The sequence below is a fragment of the Bacillus rossius genome, assembly GCF_032445375.1.
Source record: "Bacillus rossius redtenbacheri isolate Brsri chromosome 4 unlocalized genomic scaffold, Brsri_v3 Brsri_v3_scf4_1, whole genome shotgun sequence".
Classification (NCBI taxonomy): Eukaryota; Metazoa; Arthropoda; class Insecta; order Phasmatodea; family Bacillidae; genus Bacillus; species Bacillus rossius.
The window spans coordinates 19,749,937-19,775,045 of NW_026962010.1; the positions used below are offsets into that span (position 1 = coordinate 19,749,937).

Consider the following 25,109-nt stretch of genomic DNA (forward strand, 5'->3'; position numbering starts at 1 on the left):
GAACGCCATAAGCGGAGGTTCGGAAAATTCGCGGAATCATTTGGCAGTAGCAACCTAGGATTCGAATTTTCATACTATTGCTACGTATTCATGATTGGACTGCAGTTATTTGGACACGCCCCTCTACGACAGCGAACCAACGATGCCCAGCTAGGAGAGAAGTAAGCAAATCAGGTAGTGCCGATTAATGAGAGCAAAATTGATTCTCATTTATAAATCAGCCAAAGGAAAAGCAAAAGTTCGTAGAGCGAATATAAGACTTTGAATTTTAGCTTGACGCCAGACGAATTAGCAAAATTCCCGGGTCTCTAGCCATCAGTTTGTTACCCCTCAGCTTTACCTGCTCAGTCCACCGTTGTGGACCGTCATTGCGCACACGTGGCAGTTCGGACTGTTTAGTTTGGACTGATAAGAGATGTGAAGTGAATGAACAAAAAATAAAATATTAAATCTAAGATTGTTTCATGTAACTTCTCTCTAATTGACAGATCTCAAAAGGAGTACCAACTGTCAACTGAAAAGCAACTCATGTTTGTTCACGAACAGTTACGATCACTTGGAGTTGTTTCCAAGCACTGTTGGCAGAACAACAGTAGCGGAAGGGTACTTATACCAGTAGTAGTACTTTACCGGTAATGATAATAGTGCAACACTTGTGAACTAGAACCGGAAGCCCATCGCGGCTACACTCTGCCAAGAGCGGGGCCTCTCACCGCTCCATGCTTGGGTTTACTTTCTTACAGTCATGATCAAATTATGCAACTGCGGTGTAGGATTTCTTTTTTTCGGCTTAAGCGCATGGCACTCTTTTCAAAACGTCTAACTGACTAGAGGACATATCGCAGAGAAGCTATCATATCAACGCGCAATTGGTGTTGCCATCCCTTTTCCACGTCGCATCTCGACAGTACGCTGTGTTTCGCCTCCAGCAAACTTGCTGTAGCTTGATGTGTGACCAGCGATGTCCGAGTATCGGCGTGTAAATAAGTTTTGACTAATTATATAATACTTAAGACTAACAAAGGTATTCCCATCAGTATTTCATTTAGCACTTGCTACGTCCCGCGGTTTAACAGTTAAATTTAACTCAAGTGCTTCTCGGACTCGCGCGCCAAGGGTTCCGTACCACCGCAACGCTTAGCTCGAGTCCGACTCGCACTTGGCCAAATCATGTTATTTGTTGTTATACTTTAGAGTTGGGACTATAATGGCACTGAATGACTATTGCATGTATTACCGTTTTTACGGTAGAACTAAAACAAAATAAAGATGAAAAAAATTAAGTCATCAAAACATTCATATATTATCAAGATATATTAATCTTACTGGGTGAGACAAGGGATCTTAACACGGGGTAAAATGACTGTTATAGTTTCAGGATGTTTTTATGGCCAAACATTTACTGCAATGCGTCTCTGCTATGTGTAGAGATTTTTGGCTCTCGATACACGCGATCAGCCAACATAGAGCTGTTCGTGCGATAAACATGGGGTGCCAAGATGCATTTCTGCCACTTTTAGTGTGTTTTTTTTCCCTTGACTTTTGTCAGCAGTAATTGAAAATGCCACTTTCAAGGACAAATGTAATCGTTTGAATTGGAAAGGTAATTTTTTAGGAATAACGGGAATGCGTGTTATCAACATCATTTCTCCTTTGGCTCCTACGGTGATAATGGTGGGCTGCACCATATGCCTTTTAATCCCTGTGATGCGTGACCTAAGCCATTGCGCAACCTTGGTGCATGCAGGTTACGCATCAGTATGACAGGCACACCGACCTTCAGCTACAACTTATGGGACGGCCACCCTGATAACTATAATGAGTTTAAAAACTCAACAGGGCATGTAGTTGCGACATCATTTATCATCACTGTGTTCATAGACGTGTATATGTATGGTCTCCTCACCAGGTACTTTATAAATTAATTTTTTTATTGATTCATCCCACCGATTCATTCCTAGTCGCCATGATCGCTCTTTCACACAACCAGTCCTCATTGCTTATGTTTTGTTGTAAGCTCGGAAAAACTTGGCAATTAGGTTGTCTTCTGAGACTACAACATTGCAGGAAAATTGTCTTCAAAATCAATCATGCCTTCTGCGACGTCGCCGATCTCGAGAAGTTTTTTTTTTTGAGCGAAGAATCCAGACTCTTGGTGGTTGTAGAGCTGGACCCTCGTGTTTGGTTGCGAGGTGCAACCTCGCCACTCGAGCCGACAACGCCGAAGCCTTAAGACATGCGTTGATCTGATCCGCCGCTGTTCCTCGCTGGATGACCGGCAGACGACCACGGTCGCCGCGGATGTCTTGCAAGCTGCGATCAAGAGCGCCACGACCACCGCTCTCGCTAGTGCTGCATGCAGGAGTCTCCCCGCTCGCTAGGTTCAGTGGGAGTTCGAACACCGAGATGAGCGGCGCTTCCGGCCTCTGAGCGAGGTTGCAGCTATCCCGGAGGAGGCGACAGCTAACGCGTCATTTCTGTCTCTGCGCAACTGCGGCACTCGAAAGAAACTTACAGCACCTCAGATTGACTCGTGGATTATATTAACTGCAATTTTTTTTATGGGTTATCTTCTTGGTCTATGTTGTTACAGAGTTTATTGATAATGCTATCCTGCAGGAACCTTCTTTTTTTTTCTTTACTGAAGGTATTCAGTTCGTAAAAAAACAGGTAAGAACGAAACTCTACATCAAATGTTAGACAGTCACATTTTAATGAAATTTTAGTGACGTTGATCATCCCACAGGAACAGACAACTTTTTCCTGGATAAAAAGTAGCCTGTGTGTTCATAGAGCGTGAAGAAGTAACAAATATACACACTCACACGTGTTTAAAATTCAAGGCAACGCCATATATTGACGAAGTTCAGAACTGAACTATTATTAGCACCGTTAGTTCGCTAGCCGACGCGAGATCCACTAAGAGGAAAGGTTGTTACCTGAAGGATAAGAAGTTGCCTGACCTTACTAGGTATATGTATGATCGTGTGGCGGACATAGAGAAATGACAATCACACACACTGTTTGTATGTATATACCCTATTATTTTCTGTTATAAAAATGAATTTACCCCTTTTTCACTCCATTATGGAGGAGGTTTGTATGTTATATGTGGCGTATGTGTTAATCCAGATTATGAGCTAGCTGTATGTCAAATCTCATGCAAATCCGTTCAGCAGTTCCGGCGATATTGAGTAACCAACAAACACAATAACTTTCGCATTTATAATATTATAGTGTGATTAATTTTATTAGTCAAATGGTCATATTTTATTTTCTACTAGCTGTACCAAGTGCTGCTGTAGCTAAGTATGGTTAAATGGAAAATAAAAAAATATAGCACACAATTTTTTTTTGTAATTTGTTTGAAGTAGGTACAAAGCATCTCTTTACATATCTTTATATATGTCCATCTATAAATCTCACTATATTTATCTGTCTCCATATATCTCAATACCTCTATCCGTCTCCCTCAATATAACTCTATCTCTATAGGTATCTATGTTTCTATCTATAAATCAATATATCTCCCTCTATATTATTGTACCTCTATCTCAATGTGTCTATATCTTCCTATCGATATCTTTATCTTTACAAAACAGCAGACGAACACACAAACATTCATTTATATATTTTTACCTATCTACAAACATTAATTTATAATAAATTTGTACCTATCTATACTTTAATCTATCTTTCTTACCTGTCACAGGTGTGACGGTCATATCAAGAACACGCGTGTATACAAATGCAAAAATTTCATAGCGATCGGTGAAGAATTTTCGGCGATTTAAGATTTTGCACAACGAACATTTACATTTTTATTTAAATAGATTGGCTTATTTGCAACGGACTTTCAAACATAAAATCTATGGAAATGAAATGTCGGTATCATTACAACCAGTGAGATGATGATGGGTTGTTCAGCCCGGAGACCACTAGTACTAACCCCCCCCCCCCCCCTCCGCCATCGCCACGGGGAGGTGTCCACGTTGCACTAAGTGAGATGATCTCGTTGCCTTCAGCAGTGTAGACGTGAAGGGGCAACACAACCAGTCCTGAACCCGGCGAGGAAATTTACCTCAAGGGAAATATCCCCGTCCGGATCGGTAATCTATCTCGCCAAAAAAATGGCTCTGACCACTAGAACAGGCGGGACTTCGCCACCAATAAAAAAATATAAATATAAAAACAGAATTGCAAACACGCGATGACTATACTCACTTTGTGTTGAATAGTTTACTGCGTGACTGGTATCCTGTATTTTTTTGTAAATGTTACAGAAATATCCTTGTAAAATTTGTATTTTTGTACATTTATATGAACACAACTGCATCAATACAAAATATTATCTGCAGTAATGCCATTGAATAAATGGTAATACTGGGTTCAGATTCTTACCCGGGTATTTATGCTGTGTTCCAGTACGTAAAATAGTTAAAGTTATTTGTAAATCGTTCCCTGAATAGCTTTCCAGTATTAACTACGCACAATAATAATCATGATAAAACAAATAAACTAAAATATTTGAATATTTGATTATCTTTCCCATGGATTCGAAAAATATGTTAAAGTTTAATTAAAATATACAAATATGAACCATTATTATCTTGAAAACCGTATTTCATACATGCCAAAATAACTATAGCCATGTGTTGTACAAAGTTACAATATATTTCTTTTTAGTGTTACAAGCTATTTCTTGGCAAATGGTTTCGAGAATTTTTTTTTCCTGTGCCACGAGCACGAACGTATGATTTTAACCAATTTGCCGTTAGAGCCTTTCCATGTCTTAAGACATGGTTGGGATAGTTCTCATGCCTGATTAGTCACTGGAGTTTGAACAGCACGCAGATATATCGTAAGTTTTGTCTGTTTGGTAAGACTTGAGTCCATTAATGCGCCCAGTGGTGCTGTGTTTTCGAATTGGCTGAGTGTGTCCACTGAAGACAAATTTCTTTAAATGATGGTGTGATTAAGCTAACGTATTTTGCGTAAAAAACAGTAATTTAATTAGTGGGAAAGGCCTGAGTCCAATTAACGAGGGTAGCAACGCGTGGGGCAGGTAGGCGGGCGCAGAAGTCGAGGAACAGCAACTTGTGAGCTGGCTGGGCCCCGCTCGCCAGGTGAGACCTCGCGGCAGATGGCCCTCTGGGGCCCAGCTCGGACTAGCGCGCGACCACCTGACTAGGTAACAGACTAGATAACATACTAGGTAACAGACTAGGTAACATACTAGGTAACAGACTAGCTAACATACTAGGTAACAGACTACAGACTAGGTAACATACTAGGTAACAGACTAGCTAACATACTAGGTAACAGACTAGGTAACATACTAGGTAACAGACTAGCTAACATACTAGGTAACAGACTAGCTAACGTACTAGGTAACAGACTAGGTAACAGACCAATTATATATTAATGGAAATTTAAATGTTTGTTCGTTTGAAATCTTATATCTCAGAGTGTTCTCAAACGATTTCTTTGGAATTTTTGACACAAAGCTACAGTAGAATACGTTCGTGGTTTTGTTTACCCATGTCACACCTGTGATGTTAAAAAGATAGATAAAATATAGATAGATAAAACAAAGATTTCTTATATTTTCATTTCTATAGAGTGGCATTTATAGAAATATATATATATATATATATATATATATATATGTGTAGAGGGAGATACAGATATACAGATACAGAGAGATCTACAGAGAACTAAAGAGGGATAGTGTGGTTTATATGCTTGTAGATAGAAATACAGAGTTATATATAGAGATATACACAGAGAGATAAATAGAGATAGAGAATTTGAGAGTTGGAGTGATGCTTTGTATATGTGTACCTACTTTAAATTTAAAAAAACAAATGATTGAGGCATTGCAACGCATGCCGGGCCTTAGCTAGTTATTTTATATTTACGTTCCAAATTATTAAACTTTCCGACCTTTTGAGTGGATGAACTTGCACAAAATGAAAAATATATACATCGCATACTTTTTGCATATTTAGATGGAACCTCACTGCCGAGTTTCAAGTCTGTAATACATACGCTTGAAAAACGTGATATTTTTATTTTTAAAGTCCCACTGATTGCACAGTCTCGGTGCATCAAGGCTACGCATCAGAAAAACCGGGACGCCAATCGCCATGGAAGTTGGCACATCTGAATGTTTTTTCATGGAGTTTTAATGCTATCCATTTTGCTATAACTCACCAATATATAGCACTGCAGCGCATCAACTTCTATTCCGCTCAACTTATCGCCGTGATAATTTGCATATAGTTGTTTTTTCTGTCCTTTATCCTCAATAACAACCAACAGTGATTGTGACTGTAATAAAATGACATAAAATTACATACAAACCGAATGGTTTCAATAGTAATCAGAAAGTACGTACGCCCTGTTCCAACCACGTGTTCCTTGCGGTTCGTAGACAACCAGCACTTGCATGACTGTTCTGCGGCGTGAAAGTAGTATCTCAATCACGGGAGGAGGATGCTACACTCTCGGACACAAACCTCTGGGTTCTTAGCTAAAAGAAACATTTGCCCATTTAAGGGTGTATGTCCCATTTCATTTCATTATTTTGTAATCTACGTTCCACGCTGTTAAACTTGCCGGCGTTTTGAGTCACTGAACTTTCTTTCACAAAATAAATCAATTATAAATCGCATGCTTGTTACATATTTAGGTGGAAATTTGAATTTTTAACGAAATCGAGCATTATAATGAGAATTAAATGGAATATAAAACTGGAAACATTTAGGTTTACAGTCAATTTTACTGGAGCTATCAGACATGGTTCAATTTCTTTCAGAACAAAATTATTTAATTTTTACCTGACCTTTTAAAATTATCAGAATTGTTATGATTTTAAAAGGCTAAATTATATAGGATATTTTTTTTCTAAAATAATTTTAAACCATACCAAAAATGTTCCGTTATTTACTCAGTTTAGTTCTCCTTCACCATGCTGCACAAATATTTTAAGAATGAAATTTTGACAGCTAATCATGCAAAACATGTACTATATAAATACTAGTAATTTATTAAAGTTTGGCCATTTAAAATTCTACAATTTTAACAATGTTAATTGTTATAATAATGACCTGGAACGGGGAATATACTTTTAATGGTCTAAATATAACTTTGGCGCGTGTTTAGGTTTTGATTACAGCCCTTTAACAGACTTGAGTTTTAATGTAAACGTGATCGATGGTCATTGAAAGGTACATTGCATGCAAAAAAATTGAATCATTTTAACCCAGTTTTAAAAATAAATACTCGATTGTGTATTGCCAGTATAGCAATTTAAAACACTTACTATGTTAACAAGGCACATATTGGAGTTTAGAAAAAAATTTTTTTATTTGTATAAAATCAGAGGTTTAATGAATGTAAAACGAAAATACGTATTTTAAATAATTCTTGCAATTGGGAAGATGGTTTTAACCCGTTCTTTATGGTCACTGAATGTCACAGAGAAACCACAAGAAGGGACAAGATAGATTAATACACAAAAGCACAGAAACTCAAGCTATAATTAGCAGAAGTACGACAGTTGTATGGGCAAATCGTGTTTCGATGTTGGGAATATTCGCAAGAGGTGGATAATTAGTAGAGACCGGAAAAATTCGCGAATTCATTTCGCGATAGGCTAAAATACAAATAGTTATACCTCAGTGCTGCCTCTGCTATTGGTTCACAACTCACCTGGATGACTCTGGGCCAATGAGAAACACCCGACCAAAGCTTTATCGAATCACAGGCTGCTACGCTGGAACGTCTCACAAGACAGCAGCCAATGAGTGGGTGGCATTTGACCGAGTGTACGTAGAACTATGGAGTTCATCCTACAGGTCATTGAACCCGTGAATTTTTCCGGTCCCTAATAATTAGTCTACCTCGGCCTTAGTCTGCTATTCTTAGTTCGGGAATGACACGCACCGAGATCGCACAACACGCTCAAACGTTGGTAAACAAGATAACGAAGCGCCTCAGTTACGTAATCATCCAGCTGTAAGAGCAAACAGCTTACCGCGCTCTTCCGAGCGGCGGAAACAAAGTCTGTTCGAGACGTGGCGCGAAACAAGCCTATAACCGGCTTTAACCAGTGCGCTGCTAAATAAACACTTTTAAATCCATGTTTTAAGTTTTTTTTTAAAATTCAACCAATTAGACCACTATTTATGAGACTGATTGTTCCAATGCATTTTAAATTTTTAAACTAATGTTAACCTGGCTAAGTCTCAGTTATAATTGGTGCACAGTTTCGTAGGAATGAGTGTTGGGCAAGCACGAATGAACTACAGATAAGGTCGCCTGAAATATGCGCTTACGTAACGTATTTTCTTCATAGCAAAATAGCGTCCTTTTGAAATATATTTTAAGCAGGTAGGTGACGTGAGATTTTCAGCTGTAGCTTTCTGTCAAAATGTTTTTTGTATCCCATAAAAATATAGCCAAGCCCGTTATGAAAATGGGTTTCGAAAGCTTAAAAACGGAACTGCCCTGTCAAGAAAATTCGCCATCGCCAACCGAAGAGCCTGCCAAGTATCTCACAAAACCAAGGTGCTGGTTGGAACACCCGAGGACTCGAACCCGGGTCGCCACGGTGTAGGGCGAGTGTCGTGTCTTTTCTGTGCTCGCCGCCCCGGCCACCATGCCCGCGTAGTTGCATAATCACTATGCAAACTGCCATTTGTTTGTTTTCTATAAGTCCACTGGGTAATGTATGGTGGAAACTAAATACAACGAATACTCGTGAGCTAATTTTATTCCAAGCAGAGGCAGACATAATAAGTAAAAACATACGTGCAGCATACCAGGCGCAGTGCAATTACCAGCTTAAGTACCCGGCGTTGCCCGGAATAACCCCCCCTCCCCCCCTTGGGAGCTAATTTACGGAAAACCTCGTTCTCAGTTGATGATTACGTATTATAAGGAACATCACTTCTGAGTTTCGATTCTGTAGTAGATATATTTAAAAAACGGGAAATTCTGATCGTAAACGCCCCTGCAACATCCCTTAGTAGCTGAATCTCTTAAAATGCATTCTTAATGCACCCTTAGAGTACGCAAGGAAATTTTCTTTCAGATTTCAAATCTCTAGGTCCATCAGTTTAGGCTGTGCGTTGTATGTCAGTCAACCAGTGTTATTACGTATAGGTCCAGTGTTCCGAGCACATAGAATGGACTTGTTTCAACAGAAACGGCGAAGGTAATTCACCACTATATTCATGAATTGTGCAAACAAAAACTTTTTGGGGATTTAGTAGCGCACGAGCAGCGCTGCGGCGTGTTTGGCATACTGCACACTCAGTAACTCTAGTGGCATTGGTGCCTGTAGCCAGCCTACTGCGAAGAAGGAAAAAAAAATCTGAAGGGCGTGCATTTGCGAGCTTTCTGGTCGCTGGCCAAACGCAATGTTTTTTTTTTTTTTTGTTGGGTTCAAAGGATTGTGTTTTAGAAAGGTTTCTGGGTGAACGAACCACAGTTTTCGTAACGATAACTGTTGAAATGAGCGACACAAAACATTTTCTCCGGCGTCTCTCGGAATAAGAATACGAGAACTGCGCAGTGTCCTAGTTTATTATAGCTGGGGAAAAAAAAAAATCACCGCAGCGAGGCAAAATTGTTTCCTTTCAATATCTACACAATACATCTGAACAATGTTTGTTTGTAAAATAACAGAATGAACATCATGATACGAGTAACTGGTAAAAAAAAAATCTTATTTTATAACTGCAATAAAAAATAATTATAGCACGGCAAAAATATTTTTTGCCTGTATGGACTCTACTAGATAGTTTGTGATAACAGCAAATTAATTTTGTATTTTCAACAAAAAAAAATTATTTGTGACGGAAAAATTCTGAATATCACGAATGTACCACTTTGTAGTCAAACAATTTGTATTTTCTGTCTTTTCGTCACACTGCGAGCAACTATGGGATATTAAGCAACGACCGCAAAATTTAGCTGTTGTGTTTATAACTTGCCTTCGAACATGCTTTAAGTTTGATACACCTTAAAAAATTGTCAACTTAAATTGTAAAAAAGAACGCTAGCTAGAAAATATCCAGGGATATTTACAAATATGTCGTAATCTTCGTACATTAACGAGTACAAGATTTACTTCATTTGAACAGAAATTATACATAATAATCTTGGTTTATAAAAAAAATTCAAGAATTGTTTAAGAATGATGATACAAAAACACTTATTATTTCTTCCACGTATGCATTTACCCTGTTCATTCCGAGAAAAAGAGTGAGAAAGTTGAAGTACGGTGTATGTAGATACTGCGATTATCCAATAATTTTAAATTACGAGAAACTCTTCGTTTATTTCAGGTACATTCTTAGTTAAAAAGTTCGTAAATGTACTGTAATTTATAACAGTGTATTTGAAACAGAAATTGACTTACGCACAGAAGTGTAATTAATAACCAACGCAAAATATCATCTAAAATATCTATATGAATAAAAATGCAAAGGTTCTTTCGTTCAAAATCCTAAATCTTCAAACTTTTTTCATGGATCGCTTTGACAATTTGACACGACGTTGCATTCGCACACGCACGTGTTTTTAAATACCCATGTCGCACGTGAGACAGGTAAAAGATAGATAAAAAATATATAATTGTAAAAACATTAAGATTTTTTAGTATTTTTATTGCGATAGAGTGACATATAGAGATACAGATGGATGTATAGATATAGGTCTATGAAGGAGAGAGATAGACAAAGGGAGATAAAGATACGTATATATAAAGATAGGGATACATAGTGAGATGGATAAAGAGATAGAGAATTAGAGGGAGATAGATATACAGAGATAGAGAGATAAAATGAGATAGAGTGATAGAGAGAGGGAGATATAGAGAGATAAATAATTTCTTCCCAATGTTTCTTGAGTTGAGGTTTCATACAAATTACTCGTCCCCAGTCTATATTCGACGGGAATTATTCTCATCACAAAATTATGTGCAGAGGATTAAAGTTAACTGTGAGAAGTTACATTTAATGAAGGGAATTTCTTGGGGAAAAACACCAGGTAATTAGAGGGTTAATTGCTATTCCAGAAAAACCGGGTCTTCGAGTAGACTACACAGACACAGAACTGCAACTTCCGAGTTCTGAGTTCCTTTTTAATGTGGGTAAAATTAGTTGTATTTAGTTCAAATTCCAAAAATGTAAAGTCAGTATCCGTAAATTTACCTGGATAGTTTGTAACCAGTGTTGTTCAAAATTATTAAGTGAAGATATTTGGCCGTCATCCGAAAATTCCACGATTTTAATGAGCCACTATGTCCACCAACTATGTCCTTGTACATTTAGTTATTCCAGGGGCTATAATCTAACCCACAGCCTTCAATAATCACGGTCACCAACGACCCTAAATAATAGGTTCATAGGAACAACTACAAATGCCGAACAAATAAGACTTGTTTCCATGCAATGAATGCTGAACCTGATTTGTGCGCATGATACTCTGACGTCACAGGTCAGAGATCTAACGTTCCAACATGCCATGTCAAGCATATTCAAGATCTTGAACGTTTGCAATCGTTTGTGCTCTTGCCTGTCCTCAGTTGTTCGTAAATGGACTAAGTGACAGTTCGTAAACGCATTCATGCCACTTCAGGAAAATAACTCGAAAATTCTGCGTGTGATCAAACACTACATAGATGTAAATGATGTAAAGTAAAAAATAACTATACTAGTAATATATCATGTATTACTTACGTTTCAAATAACACGACACACGAATAAAAGTCAAATATTAAAAAACTTTTTTTCGTACCTCATGTGCGATAGAACCTGTTATCACTTTATCAGTCGGTCTGTCACGACCAATTATATCTCATTCAAAGGAATAAAAAATAATTTTAAAACCATAAGCCTTATGAACTACTCTGATCTAAAAACGGAAATTGTGCTAAATGTTATCGAATATTGTATAATTAGAGACTCCATACATGTAAAAATAGCCGTCGGAAACGTTAATTTTGTAGCTGAATTAATAAAGGTCGGGAGACCACTGTGATTAAGGACCACATCACTCACCTCCTAACGAGACGATCAAGTCAACACCTGAGTTTTTGCTAATGGGAAACGTGGCGGGCGTTAACGTGGAGCCGATGTATTATCTCGGAGTACCTACTCCCTTGTACCCCACCATTGTATTCCATCGCTAGTGGTCTCTCGCGACTTTAAGTCAATGAGACATTAAACCATTATTCAATCTCAGACATTCCCATTCCATACAGGTTGTTGTTTACAGCTTCTTAAGGAAATCCTGATTATAATTTTTTTATATCCATAAAATAAAACCACATATTAATTAAGTACCAATTTTTGCAGATTTTACTGCTATGATTGGTAAATAACAAGCAACAGTTCTACGTATGGCACGAACCTTTGGCACGAATGGGAATCACAGTGGTCATTTATGTTATTTATTTCGTATGACTTTAAAATAAGAATGTATATGTAATAACAGGAAGGAAAATAATTCCACTTGAAAGTTAAGTTAAAATGGTCGTGAGAGGCCTATGCTCGTAAATTCCATTTACAATTTTGTTTTTTTCCAGTAAAAATGTTTAGTAGGAAAAATTTGCTTCGAAATATCTGATTAAATTATAAATCAGAAATTCTTCGAGATAATGCACTAGTTTCATTTTCTTGTTTCACTTTTACCTTCCGTCGATAGTTTTGTGGCTAATTTACGTTTTTTAAAATTAATATCGACCATCTTAATTCCTTCATGTTAATTACTGTGAAAAAGAAAAATGATAGTGCCCACTCGAGTCGTACAGTTGCAGACAGCACTATACAACACTGCAGCTGCTGCTTCCTCGCTTCTGCTCGAACAATTATCGTAATAACCTCAGGTAGACGTCGTTTAGCCCGGAAAAAAAAAATAAAACTCGATAACTGGCTCTTTCTTCATTTCAGGTTTTCAGGGCAAGGAAAAACATAGGATATCCGGGGGAATTGGCTCCCCACAAACGCACAACCAATTATACGTATTTTTTGGCCAAAAGGAAGAAGGACCCAAGTGCCGAATAAGCCCCTGCATCCCCCGTCCAAGCAACCCCGAAGCCTCAGACACACACAGGCAGAGCTGCACTCTCGGTGATCCATCGCATCCGTCCAACCCATCAAGTCGGGCATCCACACTGATCCGCACGTCTGTCATAACATTTTTTTTCTATTTGGATGCTGCCAACGGACTATAGGTAGGGGCCGGAAAAATTCGCGGTTTCGATGGCCTTCAGGATAGACTGCACATTCCCCTGTACACTTGGGCAAATAACGCAAGTTCATTGGCTGCCGACCTGTAAGTCGTCTCAGCTGGTTTGTCTGTGATTCGATACTTCTTTGGTTGAGATTTCATAATTGGTTGAGATTTGTCCTGTTTAACAGTAAGCCAATAGCAAAATCATTATAAAGGTATATGTATTTTAATTCTAGCCTATCGCCGAATGAATCCGCGAATTGTTCCTGTCCCTAACAATAGGGTTTAAATTTTTAAGAAAATTCATCTCGTCAAAGTTTTCTAGTTTGACAATAATGTACGCCAATCACTATTTATAATCATTAACTAGCTAGAATATTTATTTGAATTGTAGTTAATGCCCAGCATGCATTGCAATGCCTCTATCAATTTTTTGAAAAAATTTTAAGTATGTACACACATATACAAAGCATATATACATACATATATATATATATATCACTTTCTCTAATTATCTATCCCTCTATGCATATCTCTATATCTTTATATTTCTCGAAATCTCTATCTACCTACATATATATACATCTCTTTATCTCTTTTGAACTCTCTCTATTTCACTATGCATCTCTATCTCTCTATATATGCATATCATTATCTCTCTTTATCTCTAACTCAATCCTACATAGACCTATATCTATACATCTCTCTATATCTATAAACGTAACTCTATAACAATGAAAATAATAAAAATATAATGCTACATATCTATATTTTTATCTATCTTTTGTATCAGGCGCGACATAGGTACATAAAAACACGCACGTATGCGAATGCAAAATTGTGTCAAAATTTCAAAGCAATCCATGAAAAACTTTTGAAGATTTAGAATTTTGAACGAACGAACCTTTACATTTTTATTTATATAGAAATTTTCGATGGGTATTTTTCATTATAAATTACACTTTTGTGTCTCAGTCAATTTTTGTTCAAATGCACTGTTATAAATTACAGTAAATTTAAGAACTTTTCAAAGATAAATGCACCTGAAATAAACGAAGAGTTGTTTTTAATTTAAAATGATTGGAAAATCGCAGTATCTACGTCGTACTTCAACTTCCGAATTCTGTTTCTCGGTATGAACAGGGTAATGCATACGTGGAAGAAATAAGTGTTTTGATATGATCATTTTTAAACAGTCCTTGAATTTTTTTTTTACAATCAAGATTATTATGGTGGATTTATGTTCAAACAGAGTAAACTTTGGACCCGTTCATGTATGGATAATTTGTAGCCAACGTTCTTCGTAAATGTAAGCTAAAATTTTTTAACAGTTTATCAAACTTAAAGTGTGATTGAAGGCAAGTTAAAAACACAATGCGGCAGCAACAACAAAAACTAACAAACTAAAAAAAAAAAAAAACTTAAAATAAAGGCACTGCCTACGACTCTTTTAAAGGTTTTAATTTTATCCTTCCGTCCGTCGAAAGTTAGAGCTTGGTAAGGATTTGACGGATGGACGCATGTTCACGTGATTGACGGACAGACGGGTGACGCACGGATCATTAAGTCCAGCTTAAGTAAATAACAACCACGGTGTATGTTTATTCGCTAAGCAAGCAATTTAAATTTATTTTATCCCTCTCAGTATCTATAGTTACATATCACTAAAAGCCATGCTGGTTACCATATCCAAACATTCAAATGTACACCCATGTCTCACTCGTGACTCGAACCCAGAACCCTCTCACCGAAGGCCAGCGTGCGTCCAACTTGTGCTGCCGTGGGCCCTTGTCCAGACAGAACCCAGTGAAACCTGCAGGTAGAGTCGGGATTACAATAGACCATCCCCTCCGACCGACAGCCGACAGTCATTCGTCCTTCGACGCCACGCATCCAGACAAGCGATTTACAACTTGACTTCATCCGTCCGCCGGGATATTTTCCCCAACTATCCGTGTTTTTCCATCGGAGATTTTTTACAGATGTTGTCTACTATTTATGTCGTTTTTATGTACGCATTGTATTTGCGTTTCCCAGGAAAAAAAATTCGTTGTTTGGACGTGAATTTTAAGAACCTCTCGACGGTATTATACAAAGCATCTGAACGATCTATGAAAAACACACAGGCCTGAATTAATGGTGACAATTGCCTGCCGCGGCCAAAAACCACAGATATAAACCATCCGTCCGTTTTAATATAACAGTATTACAGAGTGCTGACACTGTGCGTTTTTGGTTAGTTCACCGCCGCCTGGCGACCAAAAGTCACAAAGTGCTTTGTTGACAGTCGTAGAAGGTTTGTTCACAAACTGTTTTTTTTTATTTTAAAAGTAATTTAATGACATTTAAGAGACATTGCCACTAAAAAAATATTTGTTAAAATTTTTACTTTATTGACATTTCTATTCGTTAAATTACGTTTTCTTTTGATTTGTTGGACGGTGGTTCGTGCTTGGCTGATGCTGGCCGGCGCCACTAACGAAGCGCCTGGCGCAATGAATGATGGGAAATAAGAACGTTTTCGGACCGCCTGGCCTGGCGTAGCTGCCCGTCAGGAGGTCCTGGTGGCGGCTAAATTTGCTGTATGAATTGCGTTTGCGGGGCGCGTCAGTGTTGCTGTGTCGGCCCACGAAATCGCAACGGACAATTTGTGATGTAAATTCGCAGCTCATCCGCGATCGCTTGCTGTGAACACACTTGTGAATGGTCCAGAGACAGCATGTCCGGTAGGCCATATCTGAATCGGTTCGTCAGTCACGAATTTTGGTGACGCCACCGCGATGTAGGCCCTATTGCACCACAGGGATAGTGTGATGTCCGGTTCATTGTGCGGCCGGAAGTACAATTGTACACTGTGTTTTTGTGTCCCGAAGCCTATATTTAATAACGTACATTCTTATAAACAAGCACAAACATCTACAGCTAGAAGACTTGAGTGTGACGTCTTTTGAACTACTGATTTTGAATTAGCGATAACTTAAACTTTTAAAATAGAAACCTGAGATACTTAATTTTCCATAAACTGTGCGATTTATTAAAGTGAAAAATATAAACTTTTGTCATGTACTGTGCCCAACGTATTTGGAGAACTTAGTTAATTTGCATATTTTTTTTATCTGTCTTGATCAATTTATTTCCACGAAAGAGTATTGTATTGGTCTTTGATAAATAATATTTTTTAAATATCAAAAAGTAAAAGATTTTGAAATTATTTTTCAACTTAATACTTGTTATTGTGTGTTTCGCCACCCCCTTACACGGTCACATCATAATTATTTCATGTCCACATTTTATTTTATTGACGTGACAACGTCTAATAAATCGATGAACGCCGGCTGTAATCACGAAAAAGTGTCCCAAAACGCACATTGTCCCGTTACGCTCATTGTACGCTTGCGCCGCATCTATCTCTCTTCCACTCGATTGGAACAACCATCGATTTGACTTTTTCGAGGTACATTAAACTTGAAACACTCCTATTCGATTCCTACTTTTCCTATCATCGTCCTATCCTTAACAGAATAACACAGATTGGAAGAAGTTAAATAGCAAACATGTATAAAAGTTATAGTTAAAATAATCTCTTCGTTAAAGTAATAAACATATTTGAATTAATGAGTGCAAATAAAAGTAAATTTATCAATTAAATTGTAGATTTCATTTCACTCCTTCTTTGTATCCATACAAAATAGTGATAATTCAATAAAAATGATTCAATTTTATTCATAAAAGTATGCAATCATTTCATCAATGTTTTGTTATGACGTTGTCACGTTAAACTATCGTCCGTAAACCGACTTTACAGACAACCAATTTTTTATTTATTATTTATTCTGTGTGTGGCATCACGTCGACAAAAGATAAAGCTTGCCAGCTTTTAGACGAACGGATATAATTTTTCGACCACCCGGTGGGCTGCAGGTCACGTGAGCTGCAGGCGGAGGTGACGGGCTGTTGTGACTGCGGCATGAGCTTGCCAAACGTTTAACGGATTGGCGGGTGAGATTTCTCGGGCTCTCTGATTGGCTGCAGGTCACGTGATCGGTGGACGGCTGTCGTGATCCCAGCTTGAGCGTCAAGGCGGAATTACACTAGCCGTCGCCTCTGTCCGTCAGTCACGTGACCTGCAGCCAATAGGAGAACCCGTCAAAGGTTAGGCAAACTCATACTTTCGACTTACGGACGGATGGATTATATCCAGAGATTGGAAAAATTCGCGTTTGCAATGACCTCTAGGATAGACTGCGCGATCCTATAAGTACTTTGGAACATTCAAACTGTTCATTGGCTACTAACTCATTACACTTGATAATCAGGATGCTTGTGATTTGATAATATTTTGTTAAGGGTTTTCCATTGGCTCAGAGAACTTCGGGAACACTGATCCAATCACTCAAGCAGCGTGAATGTGAACGAGTTTGGATTCGAGCCTACCGCGAAATGATTGCGCGAATTTTTCCGGTCTCTAATTATATCTATGGTTTTTAGCTACGGCAGTCAATTGTTACTGGAATACAGGCCTATGGAGTTAGTATTAGGTCTTCACATGTTCTGTATAATAACATTGCGGTTTTTAAAACTCATATGTCAAAACAATTCAATCAAGACTGAATTTATCCGAGGATAAGCTAATACAATACGTACAAAAACACGAAATAAATAGTAAACAACACCGAAAAAGTCTTTGAGAGAGAAAAAAAAACATTGATTGTTGGTAGCACTTACTTGGGACAATATTTTAATTGATGGATGAAGTAATGTGAATAAATCACTTGGCTAGCTGCGTGGCGTTGACAGATGAAAAAGGTGACGCACAGACGGATGACAGACGGATGCGACGGGCTGTTATTAATTCTGCCTCTACGCAAAGATGCTGTGATGACATGTAGTGGAAACTTGAATTAATACACCATAAGGGCCAAGTCCTCGTTCATAATTAGAGATACGGAAATTTCGCGCATTCATTCGGTCGCAAGCTAGAATGCAAATCTTCACACTCATGCAATGTGTTCGTGATTTGACCACAGTTATTTGGACACGCCCCTCTACGACAGTGAACCAACGATGCTTAGCTAAGATAGAAGTAAGCGAATCAGGCAGTGGCAAGTAAAGAGAGAAAAAAAAAACAGGTTTCTCACTTAGAAATCAGCCAATCTAAAATCAAACGTTGGTAGAGCAAATACAAGGCTATGAATTTCAGCTTGACCCCACGAGAATTCGCGAAATTTTCGGGTCTCTATCATAAGATAAAGAGAAAGAAAATAGCTGGGCTTGAACGTTTATCATCCAGTAGAATGAGGAATGGCCGTCTGATGCTGATGACCCCGGCCGTTACCGCAGCACATCCGACGCTATCTGGCTTCACCAGCAAAGCAAAAAGAGAAAAGCTTCCAAGTTCGCAATTGTAATTTTTTGTCTACCTCTCATCATTACGCAGCAAATAGCAAGGCATTCAACACGGTGTTTTTTTTTTAGTTTATCTTCCGCAAATCTTTTAGCTTCGAGTTTACACGCACAGGACTGGGAAATTATCCCCTCGGAGTATCATTCGTGTATTGTTCTACAGCGCTCAACTGTGGATAGTTGTAAGATGTATCATCATTGCGACTAAATGGATAACTGTTTCGACGAGAGAGAGCAGAGAGAGCAGAGCGTTCAGTAAAAGCACGCGCACACAACTTACTAAAGAACTAAGAACCACAGCGCACCGAGGAAAATGAGCAGATAAATGACATGTAACAATGAGTATGGCTAAACTTCATTTAAAGTACTATATATATATATATATATATATATATATATATATATATATATATATAAGTTTTATTTGCATTAAACTACTTTTAAACTCGTTATTGAACTTTTAACTAGCGCTTGAGTTATGTTTTCCAACATATTGCACAAGGCCGTACGCAGGATTTCATTTGGGGGAGGAGAGGGGGAAATAGAATTTAAAATCAAGTACCCTATCAAATCTAGTTAGTTTCATTACAAATCCTACCAATAAGCCCGAGGTCTTCAATAAACAAAATATTTAAATATATTTAAGCATTTTTCCTACCTAAATATTTAATACAGATAATGGTGGGAACGGAAATATTTTCTTTTGAAAACATTTGTTTTGCAAGCAATTTTATAAAGATACAATAACACCGACCACTTGATACAAATAATGACAGCAGAACCTGCAGCGCTACACATGGCTGGCTGTTTGCTCTTTCAATTTATTAATATTCCTTTTTGGTCGAAATGTTAGATTGTTTAGGATTTTTTGGGGAAAAACTTATTCACTTAAATTTTTGAATGAGTTATTTTGAATAGCCAATGCAATGGTAATTAATTAACAAATTGGTACCTGAGTACCAACGACAAAATGACCTGTAATGAGAACATTTCGAAAAAAGATAGGTGATAAGCTAGAAGTACGGAAATTGCGCGGGATTCACTCGGTCGCAAAGCTAGGATGAACATGTCCATACTCTCGCGATGTGCTGATGATTCGGACACGCCCCTCTAGGACACTGGACCGACGGTGCCCAGGGCCCAGCCAGGAGAGAGGTAGAAGAGGCACAGCTGCGTGCGACTCACCTGCCCAGGTGTCGGTGCGCGGAGGACAGCTGAGTGGACAGCTGAGGACAGCGGAGGACAGCAGAGCGGACAGTCGCGCGCCCGTCCTGCCCCGACTGAGCGGCGCGCGCGGCGCTGCCCGAGTCTCCGGACCTCGACCGCAGCGCGCGGCGCGGCGGAACGCGGAACTAGGCGTCCCGCTCGCCCGGCCGCACCCCCCTGCCCGGCTCCCATTGGTCCGCGCGCCCCGGGGATGAGTCCCTCTCCAAGGTCACCGCGGCTATTATTACGTGTTACACTTTCTCACCTGACTATTGTGTAGCGGGCGGAGTGGGATGGGAGTTGCTATGCTCTCAACCTGATTGGTTTTTTTCCCCCTGTCTTACTCCCAGCCAACTCCTCTAGAGCCTGGTACACACAAGCATGAAAGGGGGGAGGGCTAGGAATATTCCTCCTCCCTGGAGTTAAGAAGCCCCTCACTGAGGGAGCACGCTTGCGATTGCAAAACAAAACTGATAAACGTTAAAGTCAAAACAATGTTTTGTGGAAAACCTTCTGTATATTTTTAAGTTTCCTGCTTATTGCATGCGTTTAGGCCATAATATGGGCAGTATACAAAATACGAGGATCCTATCCGGAGATGACCCGTGTCCGTTAAAACCCACGCGCATAACTCTCTTCCCTCCACCTTCTCCGCTGTCAAAACCTCCCCCCCTCCCATCGCATTATGAATTTCTGCGCGCCCTCCTTGCGTATCCAACAGATCTGCGCCCCTGCACACAACTACAAGTCCGTTGTGATTTAGTTCTCAGTATACAATGAAAAATTAATCACAGTAACAAGTACAATACACACACCACACACAAAAAAATTTTTAACGTCTTAGTCATCTAAATTTTCTCCTATTTTAAATTTATCAAATGTAGTACCAATTTTCTACGGATCCTTCTACAACTAGGTTTATAAATTAATTCACGTGAGTGTCGATTTTCGTGAGAAAACATATGTTTTGCTTTCATTATGACTTTTGTGAAAAAGGTAACGCTGGTATTTATTTTGGGATCCACCAAATATCAGACAAGTTAGTTACCTACGTAACATCTTTCTGGTAACAGTAAAACGGAACAGCTTCCCTTATTTTTAACACCATGAAATGTTTCTTACAAATACATTGAATATTTAAAACAAACCTTTTCGTAGAACTTTAGCAAGCATTAAAACAAATTTAAGTGTTTTGTAAAAGACAAAATAAAAATACGCTATCACAAAATTCCACCAAAAAAAATGCTTAAAAAACATCAAGCAACTTCAAGTGTATTGGAAGGGAACTATCACTGTAGAACTAACGTACACAGTCTGATATGCACTCATTGATCCAGACATCGAAACGTCACTCAGTGACTAAGCGGGTTGGTGATGTGTCTGTTCTTTCTTGCCCTGTCTTCTTTGTAGCAGTCATCATAGTGCAGGTAATTCAAGAGTATACTATTTATGGGTACGAAACACCCTAGCAAACATTTAACCATTTTAAATTAATTCAAGGAAGTTTTGAGTCTTGGTGGAGACAGCTATTTCTAACCAGAGCCATTTACATTCTAAAGCCGACACGAGCAAAGCGTCTAGCGTCTACGGGGAAATCACCTGCAGACAGATTTCTAGAAATGTAAGTAATATTTGCAGTTTTGTGATGAGCGGCCATTTTCTACCAGCAATAAATTTTGTTTTGAGGCAATTCTGGAACCTTTCCTGGGTAAATAAATACAAAATATTCTACTAAAAATAGACTACGTTTTAATGTCAACAATTTCGCAATTATCAAGGTTGTCCACGATCATACTTTCGCTTACAGAAGACTTGCATCTTGATGAATATTCCCAATATTCACTGTAAGTACACTGTAGTTACTTCGTACTTCTTTGGTTAGTAAAATACTGTTAGGGCCTATATCGGGAGAACAGGGTTCGTAAAGGATATGCCGATAAAGTTTTATTATAGTGTTATTAATTACTAATATTTACAGTACTAATTAATAATAGTACTTTAAAATAATGCCCGATCACTAGAGACCGGAAAAAATCGCGAATTCATTTCGCGATAGGCTAAAATACAAATAGTTATACCTCAGTGCTGCCTATGCTATTGGCTCACAACTCACCTGGATGACTCTGGGCCAATAAGAAACACCCAACCAAAGCTTTATCGAATCACAGGCTGCTACGTTGGGACGTCTCACGAGACAGCAGCCGATGAGTGGGTGACATCTGCATGTGTACGAAGAACTATGGAGTTCATCCTACGGGTCATTAACCCGCGAAATTTTCCGGTCCCTACCTATCACCAATCACTGGCTCTTAAAAATGTTTATCCGCAAGTCACTCAATGTCTGTCAAGACAATCCGCACTCCTCACTGGAGCTAGGCTCGACAGTGGTTCGCTCCTTACCTCGCGCCTGTCCACACACACACAGTCTCGCGCCACTCGGTCGCACTCTCACGATCCCGTCACTCCACGTCAGGGGGTCTCTCACCCTCTTCTCCCGATGTCGCACTTCCGTTCACTCGCGGAACTCGCTCGGAACTGTCGCAGCACCGCCGCATAAGCCGGCGTCGCCCTTTAACACTAGTGGGTCGTCTTTCCAGAGTGGACGGGAGCGACTGCGACATGTCGAGTCATCCCGGGCCGACCCGACCCCCGAAAAGTACAGAAAGGCGGTGTTTATTCTCGCCACTCCGCGCGGAGGCCCACAGAATTCCCAAGGGCGCTCAGCGACAGATAACAGCGCCGAGGAAGGAAGGCGCGGAGGAAGAAAGGAGGGGTGGTGAGGTCGAGCCGCGCTAATGCGGGCATGACGTCAGAGGCCGTGTGATGTGCCCAGGGCCAGACTACTGCTGGAGGGCCCGCTCAGGTATGTGGCACGGTTTGCGGCTCTGCTTCCTAGAACGTAACAATACTTTCAACAGTGTGTTACTATTAGTAGAGACCTACAAAATTCGTGGATTCATTCGGTGATAGGCTAGAATTCAAACACATATACCTCTTAGATAATTTTGCTATTGGCTTACTGTTCATCTGGACGAATCTCAACCAGTTATAAACCCTCAACCAAAGAAGGATCGAATCACAGACAAACCAGCTGAGACGACTTACAAGTCGGCAGCCAGTGAACTTGCGTTATTTGGCCGAGTGTACAGGGGTATGTGCAGTCTATCCTGAAGGCCATCGAAACCGCGATTTTTGCAGGTCTCTAGCTATTAGAGACCCGAGAATTTCGTGAATTCGTTTGGTGGCAGGCTAGAATTCAAAGCCTTATGTTTGCTCTACCAATGTTCGCTTTCAGATTGGCTGACATCTCAGTGCTACCTGATTGGCGCTACCTGATTCACCTACTTATCTTCTAGCTGAGCATTGGCTCACGGCTGCAGAGGGACGTCCAATCTTGAACACGGTGCGAAAGTGTAGGGGTTTGCATTCCAACTTGCAACCAAATGAATCCGCGGGGTTTCCGTACCTCCAGTCAGGCAAAGTCACGGAAGTCACGGCTTAAAGGAACTCAGCAACATCTTTTCCCCTCCCAGTCACCAGCCGAAAGAAGACCGCCCTCGCCGATTATATTTAGTCGAAAAGCTTTTACGTTATGAACACGAAAATACTGTGTTGAAGTCTATGCAGCAGTCGGACTATACCAGTTACAAGGAAGAAACAGTGGGCCCACGATATTGCAATCTAATGACTAGAGACCTGCAAAATTCGCGGTTTCGATGGCCTTCAGGATAGAATGCACATACCCCTGTACACTCGGCCAAATAACGCAAGTTCATTGGCTGCCGACTTGTAAGTCATCTCAGCTGGTTTGTCTGTGATTCGATCCTTCTTTGGTTGAGGGTTTATAACTGGTTGAGATTCGTCCAGATGAACAGTAAGCCAATAGCAAAATTATCTAAGAGGTATATGTGTTTGAATTCTAGCCTATCACCGAATGAATCCGCGAATTTTGCAGGTCTCTACTAATGACTGTAGCGAAAAATCCCTGCCCCTACTTGGAGATAGGCTGGAAAACATCCCACTAAACACTTGCATGGAGTTCTGATTGTACCATAGGTAGTTCTGACACACCCAGAAGGACGAGACAGCATTAAGGACATTAACAACAAGATGGCTATAAGACCCAATCACTTGTTATCAGGCCGGAAGGCAAGACGTGGCGACATACTCGCGGAAAAAGTGCGAAGGGCGTTCATCAACGCGAACATCACAGGCCCGTACACTGTAAAAGTTTTTTTTTTGTAAATTTACACAATCAGTGTAAGTAGAGACCCGGAAATTTCGCGAATTCTCATGGGGTCAAGCTGAAATTCACAGCCTTGTATTTGCTCTACCAACGTTTGATTTTCGATTGGCTGATTTCTAAGTGAGAAACATGTTTCTTTTCTCTCGTTACTTGCCACTACCTGATTCGTAGGGACCGGAAAAATTCGCGGGTTTATTGACCTCTAGGATAGACTCCACAGTACTTAACAAACTCGGGGAAATGACACCTGTTCATTGGATGCTGATTCGTGAGAAGTCTTAACCAATTTGTCCATGATTCGGCACTTTCTTGGTTTAGGTTTTTCCATTATCCCGAAGTACCCCAGACAAAATGTGGGCCAATCGCAGAAGCAGTACGAAGGTAAACGTTTTTGGATGTCAGTCTATCGCGAAATGAACTCGCGAATTTTTCATGTCTACTGATTCGCTTACTTCTCTCCTAGCTAAGAATCGTTGGCTCAGAGTCGTAGAGGGGCGTGTCCAAATAACTGCGGTCCAATCATGAGCACAGTGCGAGCGTGTGAAGGTATTCATTCTGGCTTGCGACCAAATAAATGCGCGAAATTTCCGTATCTCTAAGTGTAAGTGTATTTTTACATTTTTTACTGTCATTAGAAAAATACACTTACAGTTTGTGTATTTTTACGCAATAAGTGTGCAAAATTACTACTACATTGTTTAATTTTACACCAAAATGTAGGTTAATATTCTAAAAACAAAACATTGGTTTAAAAATATGTAGTTGCCATGTAAATTAATGATACTTCTGTTAGATTTACACCCACAATGTCCTACTAAAATTTCATTTTCATAAAACAAAATAACACGTTATGTTTTGATAATAATCCCGAACGGGGTGCAGGCCTAAGTAATTTCACACAAACATTATTAATTTTAAAACACTATTATCAAGTGTAAATTTACCCACTTTTATTCATGTGTGCTTATCAGACAACATTCTTTTTGCAAATTTACTTTAAAATAAT

General features: G+C 39.3%; 1 protein-coding gene across 1 annotated transcript in view; it reads right to left on the reverse strand.

Moving 5' to 3' along the window:
* LOC134541660 (ecdysone 20-monooxygenase) overlaps positions 1-19,943 on the reverse strand; it is a 158,099-nt gene extending 138,156 nt beyond the window's left edge. The window contains exon 1 of the mRNA XM_063385261.1: positions 19,837-19,943. The gene's annotated coding sequence lies outside the window, so the exon portion shown is untranslated. The remainder of the gene's footprint in view (positions 1-19,836) is intronic.
* Positions 19,944-25,109: the final 5,166 nt, after the last annotated feature.